This window comes from Ruditapes philippinarum, unplaced genomic scaffold (genome assembly GCF_026571515.1).
Source record: "Ruditapes philippinarum isolate M1 unplaced genomic scaffold, ASM2657151v2 ctg368_1_1_1_1, whole genome shotgun sequence".
NCBI lineage: Eukaryota > Metazoa > Mollusca > Bivalvia > Venerida > Veneridae > Ruditapes > Ruditapes philippinarum.
In genome coordinates, this window is record NW_026856704.1 from 515,866 (window position 1) to 529,003 (window position 13,138).

Here is a 13,138-nt window from a genome sequence, read left to right on the forward strand (position 1 = left end):
CAAAAATTTAACAAAAGGTAGATATTTCATTTCTCAAAAAATTTTCTTTAAAAAGTTTTTATAAAAATCCCCAAATTTGCAATACCCCATGATATATTTTACGTTTTTAAAATTTTTTAGCAAGCTGCCGTTTAAATGTAACTGGGCTAAAGGGTATTAAATTTTAATTTTTAAATTTTAAAAATAATTCATAAATTTCCAATATTTATGGAATTTTTTTCCATTTAAATCCCTTTAAAATTATCCCCTTTTTTTTTTAAAGGCCATAGTTGCATTCCGGTATTAAAAAGAATGTTAAAATTTGATCTTCATAAAAACCTTATTCTGAAGTCAAATTTTTAACATTCCATTCAAAAGATCAACTACCTGTTTTATTAGTGCCCAATAAATTTTAACAAAATTAGCAAGAATTTTATCACCCCTAAAAAAATTTTTACCCAAATTAACATTTATTTGACTTCTGATAAGATTTTGCTGAAAATTTTCACGAATGACCTAATAGATCAATTTACAACACTGCAATTTGGTTAACTATATTTAAACTGCCTGATTTTTTATAAAATTTCAATTAAACAAGCCAAATGTCAATAAAAAAAAAAACAAATTTATTTATTGTCCTTACTTGAATTAAAAATTTATGAAAACAATATACTAACACCATAATACTAAATACCTTTAAACCAACCATTTTCTTATTACAAATATCATTGAAACTTCTTTAGGTTTCCTAATACCTCTTAAAAATCATTGAATGATTATTGACTTCCATTCCAAATAATTTGCTATCAACCAATAAAAAAGGATATTCATTTTATAACACCTTTGTTCATACTCAATAGTTTTCTGTTTACAATAGACACTAAGTTTTAATGGCCTAAATTAAAATGTCCTTTATACAAAATTTTTCAAAATAAATTTACCCCTTTATGAATTTTATCATAATATTAAATCAAACAAGCAATTAGGATTGAAATATTATTAAAAAACAATAATTCTTATATTTATTTAAATAAAACATTCAACACAACTTTAAATGCCTTTCGGTTTCATTTTAGATGCTTGTTCATCCTAACCAAAATTTAAAAGATTAAATCATTTTTGAAGTTTATTACATGCCTTAAGAAACAAACTCTATAAACTAGCTTTTTTAACATGTATTTGGAAATTTAAAATTTAGTGCAAAATGTCCCCAAATATGAAAATTAAAAACACTAGACTACAAATTAATTTTTTGACTCATATATTTTAAAATGACCCACAATAACCCCCAAATTGTATTAACAAATTTCAATATTTATCCTGAAGATTCTTGAAACTAAAAATTTTTGCAAGTACTTATATACACTATTACAATAATTTCTAACATTTTAAAAACCAAAATTATTTTTTAGCAAATTCCTATATGAAACAAGCTGTAATAACCCCTTAATTATTGCTTCCAAAATGATTAAAAATGAATTTTAAAAACCCTAAAAGGGAAAAGCTTTTTCACCTTTCTTCCAAATAAATTTTTAGCCTTTTCGGTTTGCTTTAAAACAAAAGAACAAAGTTCAAAAAGGAAAATTTGAAAATCCAAAATTTCCTTTTTTCTTTAAGGATAATTTTAATGTTTGAAAAATTTAATCTAAATTTTAAATTTTGAAAATTTTTTTTCCAATATAAAAAATGTACATTAAAATTTTAAAAAAAACCCTTTTCCAACCTTAAAGGTCCTTTAAATTTTTTAAAAGTTCTTTTTTCTTAAAATGCAATTATTTTTGCATTCCGTATTTAAAAAATTTAATGGAACAAATAACTTATTTGAATCTTTTTAACAATAAAAAAGGCAAATCCCTTTATACAAAGTTTCCCAAAACTAACTACAAAATACAAGTTTTACCACCATACAATGATTTTACCAAATTTAAATTTCCAATGCTTCTGTGAAGTTTACTAGCAACTTAAATCTGTATAGACCTTTGATTAAATTTTGACCAAGCACATTTTTTAATATTTTTAAAATAATCTGTTTTTACCAAATATTTGCTATTTCTTAAACAACAAAGTTAATGAACCCTTTAAATATTGCTTCCCAAGTATAAAAATGAAATTTTGAAAATCATTCCAAATTTGCAATAAACAAAACGATACACCAAATTTCCTTTTTTATCAGGACCAATTGAATTAAACTTCTTTAGTGTTTACCTTAAATCCTCTAAAAATTCTGGAAGAAGTATTTAAATTTCTTATTGGTAGCAAAAAATTTTGCATATCAATTTCCAAAAAAGGGGTTTATAAGTGTCTTAAACCTTTGTAAATTATCACCAGAATGTTTTTTTTTTAGAAAAGGAATAACTGTGTTAATATTTTATAAATTAAAATAATAACTTCTTAAATAAAATTTTCTCAAATTTCACCTGGCCTTACCATCTTATGATAAAGATAAGTTTAAACTATCATATAAATTTAGTGTAAATTACCAAATAGAAACATTTCATCATATTTGACTTAACCCTTTTAAGGCCAAGTCCTTCTTAATTTGAAAATTTCAATGATTTCATTTAATATTATTGAATCATTTAACAATTTTAAACAATCCTAAAATGTATTATTGAAGCTTTATCTATTTTTTAGGGGGAATGAACCAACATCATAGGAACACCCAAAAAATTTTTATTCTATGGTTTATGCAAAAAAAAATATTAGTGCCGACAAGAAATTCCCCTAAAAACAAAATTGAACAGATAACTTTCTATTTAATATATTTGCTAATAATTTAATAACCAAACCATAAAATGCAATTTTACTGTCTTCAAGTATAAAATTCAAATGAGAATTTCCCTACAGCATTCTTTAATTGAAAAATTTTTTGCATCCATTATTTACAAATATACAATTAAACTTTCATTTTAAGAACACCTTAAAAACTTTGAAATAATTTTTTCTTAAAATGCGAAATAGATTGACACTTCTGTTAAAAAAGGATAATACTGAATTTTTCTAAACCTTTTCATTTTCCAAATTATGCTTTTTCGTGCTATAGAACAAAGACAACAAATGTTATAAGTCCAATTTTTAGTAGACTCACATTTATTCATAACTTTTTAAAAATGTCATATCCTCCAATTGATATTAATGCTAAAAGTAATCTAAGAATGATGCTGACATTATGTGTATTTTAAAGTACAACAATTTTTGCAAAATACTTAAGAGGATTACATTCAGAATTCTATATCACATTTCATATTTTAATCAATATATGTTCAGCAAAAATAAAAAGAAGAACCTAAATGAAAATTTCATTTCTTAAAAAACAAATTTATTTAAAAGCATAGAAAATACATTCATTATATATGAAAATGAAATATTTCGACCGTTTCAAATCGACGTTACAACGCCCCTGACTAGGTATTAAATTTTAGTATTTAACTAATATATGATTGATATACATACCCATAAAGTGCATTTTACCATCTTATCTTTAAATTTAATCTTTTCTCAGGCCATATGCATTCGAATCTGAAAATATTTGCATGTATTCATAATATTCAATATCAATTAATTTTTAACAATTCCATGAATACAGAACAACTAACTTTTTATACAAATCTTCAATACTAATTTTTAACAAGATGTCGGGCAATTTTTCAACCACATACAAAATAATGATTTTACCAACAAATTTATACAATTCTTCCAAATAGTTTGCTTACAAAATACTAAGTAAACAATGATATATGATTTCCACTTTTTGTCACACTACAATTGGTTCTAGGTAATTTAAAATGCCCTGCTGATTTACTAAAATTGTTTATCTAACAGCAAATTTCAATAAATGCCAAATCAAAATGTTCTTTCTTTCCAATTTTAAAAATGCAAAAGGAAACCATTCATGAATTCGCGATAGCAAAATTGACTTAACATTTTTCATTGATTATTGGAGCAAATATACATTGAAAACTTTTTCAGGACATGTATTCCCTTATAAATAGTTTAATAATTTACCTTCTTCCTCATTAGTATGAAACTAGTTTTGACTTTTTAATTCTCTTAAAGAGTAATCACTGAGTGGATATAATTTGTTACATTTATTACTAAATAGTGCTTTACTTAAAATCGAGACATGCTTTTATATTTTATAATTTGAAGTTCCTTTTCTACAAACTTATTCTACAAATAATTCTACGCATTATGATTTCATAATATCATTAATTGATAATTATGACTTACACTACACCCATTTTTTTGGCCATTTTTGCATTCATTTGGAGCCAAATATGACAATTGAAACCTTCTTTCAGGTGTTTTACCATGTAAATCACCTCTTCAGACCAAAATGTACTTGGAATGGATAGTATTGTGTATTTTTCTTCTCAATTAGGTAGCCAGAAACTAGAATGTATTGCACTTATCTAAGTTTCTCAATAAATAAAGGGAGGTAATTCACTGAAGTTGTGCATAATCACTCCCTTTGTGTACATTTATCTACCAGAATTAGTGCTTTTTCTGTCTATAGACACATCAGAGACACTAAAGCTGTGTTATAATTGTGCCTTATATGATTGTGAAAAAGTAGATCAACATTTACTTAGCAATAAAACTTTTTCTACAAAATAATTCTACCCTTGGCCATTATGATGCTCATTCAATTATGCATTAAATAGTCATAAAGTCTAAAAACTATGGCATTATACATTGTGAGTGTGTAAATATGTATTACCAAATAGAAAACAATAAATTCTAATCACTATTTTGCATCTTAACCACATAATAAGAGGCTATTCAGAGGCTACCTAACTTTAATTATGCTACATTTTTCAATGGATTTCAATTTCTAAGTATGTATTGATATTCATGCCCTGAAACCAAGTAAATTTTAAGACAGAATCCTTAAAATGCTATTTATTTGAAGCTTTTATGCTATCTATGCCTGTAAATGAAACACAAAACATTCTTATATGGGAAACAGACATAGAAGCAATTTATTTGTGACATTCTATGTTATTATATGAGCACAAAATGGAAAAATATTAGTGCCGAGCGAAGAAATGTCCGCCCCTAAAATAAGTCGAAAAGTTAACCGAAACAGCACCCTAGACTATTTCTAGTATTAATCTATTAGTTTTGAACCTGACAATATGCATTTGTATTGATATACCTGCAACACCCATCAAAAGTGGCCAATGTGCTTACATCAGGTCCTGTCAAGTTATACATAAGTCTTCAAACCTGGCATGTGTATATCCAATGTACAGCATTTCTTTGAAATCTGAAAAAATATTTTTAATGATTTATTCAATCAACATATGCACACAATTAATTATCACTCAATTCACTGTTTAAAGAAAACACAAACCATTATTAACTTTTAAGTTAATACTCTTCTTCATATGTAAACAACATTGACCCCCACAACATTATCTGCTGTAAACACAAACAGTTGCATTGAAATAATGAAATTTTATACCTAGACAGGCTGATATACATCCATTCTTCCCAAAATATCAGCTTTTTGTGGCGTTATTCAATGAAGTTCAAAGTAAATAACAAATGAATTATGACAGTTCCAATTTCCCTCTTCTTTAGGTCAAGAACTTCTATATTGATATTTCCATAGAACTTTACATTAGTAAGAAATCGGTCCCTGATCCTAAACCTTAAAATTGGAGTTTTCATGCTAAAGACGGGTAATTTTTCTGCAGAATGAAAATGCCTGACACATAAAAAATGTTCCTGTATATTATAGGGGTAGGCCAACCAAAATTTTTTGCAAAATGACTTCAAAGAGGATTACCCCCCATTCATTGGAAATTTTGCTGATCACAGGACTGACATACACTTTTTATAAATGCAAATATCCAATCAAAATTATCACAGAGACTCATTGAAATATTTCATTTTCTTTTCAGAAAAACAATGTGTGTTCTTTTTAAATTAGTTTTTATCTAAAATACCATTTCAACACCATGAAATTGAACGGGTTTCCCTGCATTTTTTACAATGCTGGCTTTACAAGCCCTGACAAGGAAATTTAATTTTGTTTATATTAATAAAATGAATTGAAAAAACCATTATGACTTACCCAAGTCATTTAAATTGATTCCCTTTTTTCTAAGGGCATATGTCATTCCGATATCTGAAAAAATGTTAGATGTTTTTTTCTTAAATATTTAAACTGAAGCATTTTAATTCATAAAAATCACTAATGCAAACTCCTGTTTTCATTAGAAGTGCTTTAAAAACAATTTTAACAAAAGGTGTAAAATTTCCCAATAAAAAAGAGTAAATTTTTTCAAAATTTTAAATTTTTTCCATAATTCTATTAAATTTACTAGCAAAAATTAAAAACTATGATGATACTATGGATTAAATATTTTACAACATAGCAACATTTGGTTAACAATTTAAACTGCCCTCTTATTTTTTTCAATATTTGCTTATATATCTTAAAACAAGAAAATTAAAAAATCCAAATCTTTATTAATTTTGTCTCTTTCAAATGGAATAAAAGCAATTTGGAAACATTCCATGGAAAATTACGCAAGAATGCCCAAAATCTGACTTTACACCCATTTTTTTCATTTTGCTTCATTTGGAGCAAAATAAATGCTTCTTCAGGTGTTTTACAATTAAATCCTTTCAGACAATTCTTGAAGAATATTTTATTTCCTCAATTATTCCAAATAAATTATTCCTTACTGTTTAAAAAAAAACCTAATTGTCATATACCTTTTCATTAACTCGATTTCATAAAATTTTTATAAGGCTAAAATTTTAAAATAACCTTCTTTCAGGTGTTTTACCATGTAAATCACCTCTTCAGACCAAAATGTACTTGGAATGGATTAGTATTGTGTATTTTCTTCTCATTTAGGTAGCCTGAAACTAGAATTTATGCACTTATCTAATTTTCTCAATAAATAAAGGGAGGTAATTCACTGAAGTTGTGCATAATCACACCCTTTGTGTACATTTATCTACCAGAATAAGTGCTTTTACTGTTTATAGACACATCAGAGACACTAAAGCTGTGTTATAATTGTGCCTAATATGATTGTGAAAAAGTAGATCAACTTTTACTTATCAATAAAACTTTTTCTACAAAATAATTCTACCCTTGGCCATTATGATGCTCATTCAATTATGCATTAAATAGTCATAAAGTCTAAACACTATGGCATTATACATTGTGAGTGTGTAAATATGTATTACCAAATAGAAAACAATAAATTCTAATCACTATTTCGCATCTTAACCACATAATAAGAGGCTATTCAGAGGCTACCTAACTTTAATTATGCTACATTTTTCAATGGATTTCAATTTCTAAGTATGTATTGATATTCATGCCCTGAAACCAAGTTAATTTTAAGACAGAATCCTTAAAATGCTATTTATTTGAAGCTTTTATGCTATCTATGCCTGTAAATGAAACACAATACATTCTTATATGGGAAACAGACATAGAAGCAATTTCTATGTGACATTCTATGTTATTATATGAGCAAAATGGAAAAATATTTGTGCCGAGCGAAGAAATGTCCGCCCCTAAAATAAGTCGAAAAGTTAACCGAAACAGCACCCTAGACTATTTCTAGTATTAATTTATTAGTTTTGAACCTGACAATATGCATTTGTATTGATATACCTGCAACACCCATCAAAAGTGGCCAATGTGCTTACATCAGGTCCTGTCAAGTTATACATAAGTCTTCAAACCTGGCATGTGTATATCCAATGTACAGCATTTCTTTGAAATCTGAAAAATATTTTTAATGACCAAGGTCAACATTATTATCATCAACATATCACCAATTAATTATCACTCAAATTCACTGTTTAAAGAAAACACAAACCATTATTAACTTTTAAGTAACAATAATACTCTTCTTCATATGTAAACAATGCTTGTAGATTGACCCCCTTGACACATTATCTGCTGTAAACACAAACAGTTGCATTGAAATAATGAAATTTTATACCTAGACAGGCTGTATACATCCATTCTTCCAAAATATCAGCTTTTCGTGGCGTATCAATGAAGTCAAAGTAAAACAAATGAATTATGACAGTTCCAATTTCCCTCTCTTTAGGTCAGACACTCATATTGATATTTCCATAGACTTACATTATAAGAAATGGTCCCTGATCCTACCTTAAAATTGAGTTTTCATGCTAAAGAGGTAATTTTTCTAGCAGAATGAAATGCCTGACACATAAAAATGTTCCTGTTATATAGGGGTAGCCAACCAAATTTTTTGCAAAATGACTTCAAAGAGGATTACCCCCCATTTCATTGAAATTTTCTGCTGATCACAGGACTGACATACACTTTTTATAAATGCAAATATCCAAGTCAAAATTATCACAGAGACTCATGAAATATTTCATTTTCTTCAGAAAACAATGTAGTGTTACTTTTTAAATTAGTTTTTATACTTAAAAATACCCCACATTCATCCAATCACCTCATGTATAAATTGACTCATACGGTTTTCCCTGCACTTTTTTTCAGCCAATCGCTGGCCGTGTTACAATGCGTTACCCTGACCTAAAGGGAATATTAAATGTTTAGTATTCTAATATCTAATAATAAATGAAGTTGCATATACAATTACCAATTATATGGATGCATTTTCACCACTCTTAAGTCATTTAAAACTTTGAAGTTCCCTTTTTTCTAACAGGCGCCACTATGTCGCATTCCGGATATTCTGAAAAAGAATGTTAGCATGTGATTTTCATAAATAATTCATTATTCTGAAGTCAATTTTGTAACACCTTCCATAAAATCACTCAGATAGCAAAACTACACTGTTTTCATTACAGAAGTGCTTCAAAATACTAATTTTCTAACAAAAGGATGTAGCAGGGAGCAATTTTATCACCCCACCCATAACAAAAGAAGTGATTTTTCACCCAAATTTCAACATTTTATTACCAATAGACTTCCTGAATGAAGATTTAGCTTAGCAAACATACTTAATAACTACTGTATAGTGACCTGACTATGGATTACACATTATTTGTACACACATAGCAACATTTTGGGTGTAACTAGGTATTTTAAAACTGCCCCTGCTGTATTTTTTTACTCCAAATATTTGCTTATATAGTCTTAAATACAAGCCAAAATGTCAATAAAATGCCAAAATTCTTTATATATATCTTGTCTCTCTCTCACATGGATATTAAAAAATGCAATATATGGAAAAACCAAGTTCCACTGGACTTAACAGCACAGTAATAGCCTAAAATCTGACCTCTACACCCATTTTTTGGCCATTTTTGCATTCATTTGGAGCCAAATATGACAATTGAAACCTTCTTTCAGGTGTTTTACCATGTAAATCACCTCTTCAGACTAAAATGTACTTGGAATGGATAGTATTGTGTATTTTCTTCTCAATTAGGTAGCCAGAAACTAGAATTTATGCACTTATCTAAGTTTCTCAATAAATAAAGGGAGGTAATTCACTGAAGTTGTGCATAATCACACCCTTTGTGTACATTTATCTACCAGAATTAGTGCTTTTTCTGTTTATAGACACATCAGAGACACTAAAGCTGTGTTATAATTGTGCCTAATATGATTGTGAAAAAGTAGATCAACTTTTACTTATCAATAAAACTTTTTCTACAAAATAATTCTACCCTTGGCCATTATGATGCTCATTCAATTATGCATTAAATAGTCATAAAGTCTAAAAACTATGGCATTATACATTGTGAGTGTGTAAATATGTATTACCAAATAGAAAACAATAAATTCTAATCACTATTTTGCATCTTAACCACATAATAAGAGGCTATTCAGAGGCTACCTAACTTTAATTATGCTACATTTTTCAATGGATTTCAATTTCTAAGTATGTATTGATATTCATGCCCTGAAACCAAGTAAATTTTAAGACAGAATCCTTAAAATGCTATTTATTTGAAGCTTTTATGCTATCTATGCCTGTAAATGAAACACAAAACATTCTTATATGGGAAACAGACATAGAAGCAATTTATTTGTGACATTCTATGTTATTATATGAGCAAAATGGAAAAATATTAGTGCCGAGCGAAGAAATGTCCGCCCCTAAAATTAGTCGAAAAGTTAACCGAACCAGCACCCTAGACTATTTCTAGTATTAATCTATTAGTTTTGAACCTGACAATATGCATTTGTATTGATATACCTGCAACACCCATCAAAAGTGGCCAATGTGCTTACATCAGGTCCTGTCAAGTTATACATAAGTCTTCAAACCTGGCATGTGTATATCCAATGTACAGCATTTCTTTGAAATCTGAAAAATATTTTTAATGACCAAGGTCAACATTATTCATCATCAACATATCACCAATTAATTATCACTCAAATTCACTGTTTAAAGAAAACACAAACCATTATTAACTTTTAAGTAACAATAATACTCTTCTTCATATGTAAACAATGCTTGTAGATTGACCCCCTTGACACATTATCTGCTGTAAACACAAACAGTTGCATTGAAATAATGAAATTTTATACCTAGACAGGCTGTATACATCCATTCTTCCAAAATATCAGCTTTTCGTGGCGTATCAATGAAGTCAAAGTAAAACAAATGAATTATGACAGTTCCAATTTCCCTCTCTTTAGGTCAGACACTCATATTGATATTTCCATAGACTTACATTATAAGAAATGGTCCCTGATCCTACCTTAAAATTGAGTTTTCATGCTAAAGAGGTAATTTTTCTAGCAGAATGAAATGCCTGACACATAAAAATGTTCCTGTTATATAGGGGTAGCCAACCAAATTTTTTGCAAAATGACTTCAAAGAGGATTACCCCCCATTTCATTGAAATTTTCTGCTGATCACAGGACTGACATACACTTTTTATAAATGCAAATATCCAAGTCAAAATTATCACAGAGACTCATGAAATATTTCATTTTCTTCAGAAAACAATGTAGTGTTACTTTTTAAATTAGTTTTTATACTTAAAAATACCCCACATTCATCCAATCACCTCATGTATAAATTGACTCATACGGTTTTCCCTGCACTTTTTTTCAGCCAATCGCTGGCCGTGTTACAATGCGTTACCCTGACCTAAAGGGAATATTAAATGTTTAGTATTCTAATATCTAATAATAAATGAAGTTGCATATACAATTACCAATTATATGGATGCATTTTCACCACTCTTAAGTCATTTAAAACTTTGAAGTTCCCTTTTTTCTAACAGGCGCCACTATGTCGCATTCCGGATATTCTGAAAAAGAATGTTAGCATGTGATTTTCATAAATAATTCATTATTCTGAAGTCAATTTTGTAACACCTTCCATAAAATCACTCAGATAGCAAAACTACACTGTTTTCATTACAGAAGTGCTTCAAAATACTAATTTTCTAACAAAAGGATGTAGCAGGGAGCAATTTTATCACCCCACCCATAACAAAAGAAGTGATTTTTCACCCAAATTTCAACATTTTATTACCAATAGACTTCCTGAATGAAGATTTAGCTTAGCAAACATACTTAATAACTACTGTATAGTGACCTGACTATGGATTACACATTATTTGTACACACATAGCAACATTTTGGGTGTAACTAGGTATTTTAAAACTGCCCCTGCTGTATTTTTTTACTCCAAATATTTGCTTATATAGTCTAAAATACAAGCCAAAATGTCAATAAAATGCCAAAATTCTTTATATATATTTTGTCTCTCTCTCACATGGATATTAAAAAATGCAATATATGGAAAAAACCAAGTTCCACTGGACTTAACAGCACAGTAATAGCCTAAAATCTGACTTCTACACCCATTTTTTGGCCATTTTTGCATTCATTTGGAGCCAAATATGACAATTGAAACCTTCTTTCAGGTGTTTTACCATGTAAATCACCTCTTCAGACCAAAATGTACTTGGAATGGATAGTATTGTGTATTTTCTTCTCAATTAGGTAGCCAGAAACTAGAATGTATGCACTTATCTAAGTTTCTCAATAAATAAAGGGAGGTAATTCACTGAAGTTGTGCATAATCACTCCCTTTGTGTACATTTATCTACCAGAATTAGTGCTTTTTCTGTCTATAGACACATCAGAGACACTAAAGCTGTGTTATAATTGTGCCTAATATGATTGTGAAAAAGTAGATCAACTTTTACTTATCAATAAAACTTTTTCTACAAAATAATTCTACCCTTGGCCATTATGATGCTCATTCAATTATGCATTAAATAGTCATAAAGTCTAAAAACTATGGCATTATACATTGTGAGTGTGTAAATATGTATTACCAAATAGAAAACAATAAATTCTAATCACTATTTTGCATCTTAACCACATAATAAGAGGCTATTCAGAGGCTACCTAACTTTAATTATGCTACATTTTTCAATGGATTTCAATTTCTAAGTATGTATTGATATTCATGCCCTGAAACCAAGAAAATTTTCAGACAGAATCCTTAAAATGCTATTTATTTGAAGCTTTTATGCTATCTATGCCTGTAAATGAAACACAAAACATTCTTATATGGGAAACAGACATAGAAGCAATTTATTTGTGACATTCTATGTTATTATATGAGCAAAATGGAAAAATATTAGTGCCGAGCGAAGAAATGTCCGCCCCTAAAATTAGTCGAAAAGTTAACCGAAACAGCACCCTAGACTATTTCTAGTATTAATCTATTAGTTTTGAACCTGACAATATGCATTTGTATTGATATACCTGCAACACCCATCAAAAGTGGCCAATGTGCTTACATCAGGTCCTGTCAAGTTATACATAAGTCTTCAAACCTAGCATGTGTATATCCAATGTACAGCATTTCTTTGAAATCTGAAAAATATTTTTAATGACCAAGGTCAACATTATTCATCATCAACATATCACCAAATAATTATCACTCAAATTCACTGTTTAAAGAAAACACAAACCATTATTAACTTTTAAGTAACAATAATACTCTTCTTCATATGTAAACAATGCTTGTAGATTGACCCCCTTGACACATTATCTGCTGTAAACACAACAGTTGCATTGAAATAATGAATTTTTATACCTAGACAGGCTGTATACATCCATTCTTCCAAAATATCAGCTTTTCGTGGCGTAATCAATGAAGACAAAGTACAACAATGAATTATGACAGTTCCAAT

The 13,138-nt window shown here is 28.5% G+C and overlaps 1 long non-coding RNA gene across 3 annotated transcripts in view; it reads right to left on the reverse strand.

The window, feature by feature from the left end:
- The window catches only part of LOC132747447 (uncharacterized), a 32,889-nt gene extending 20,039 nt beyond the window's left edge, over positions 1-12,850 (reverse strand). For 2 of the 3 annotated variants that reach the window (XR_009628130.1, XR_009628131.1), the window contains exons 1-6: positions 12,708-12,850; positions 11,138-11,233; positions 10,167-10,277; positions 8,598-8,693; positions 7,628-7,738; positions 5,138-5,248 (exon numbers count right to left, since the gene is read on the reverse strand). This is a non-coding gene — a long non-coding RNA (uncharacterized LOC132747447). The remainder of the gene's footprint in view (positions 1-5,137; positions 5,249-7,627; positions 7,739-8,597; positions 8,694-10,166; positions 10,278-11,137; positions 11,234-12,707) is intronic. The other variant, XR_009628132.1, reaches the window with a different exon arrangement.
- Positions 12,851-13,138: the final 288 nt, after the last annotated feature.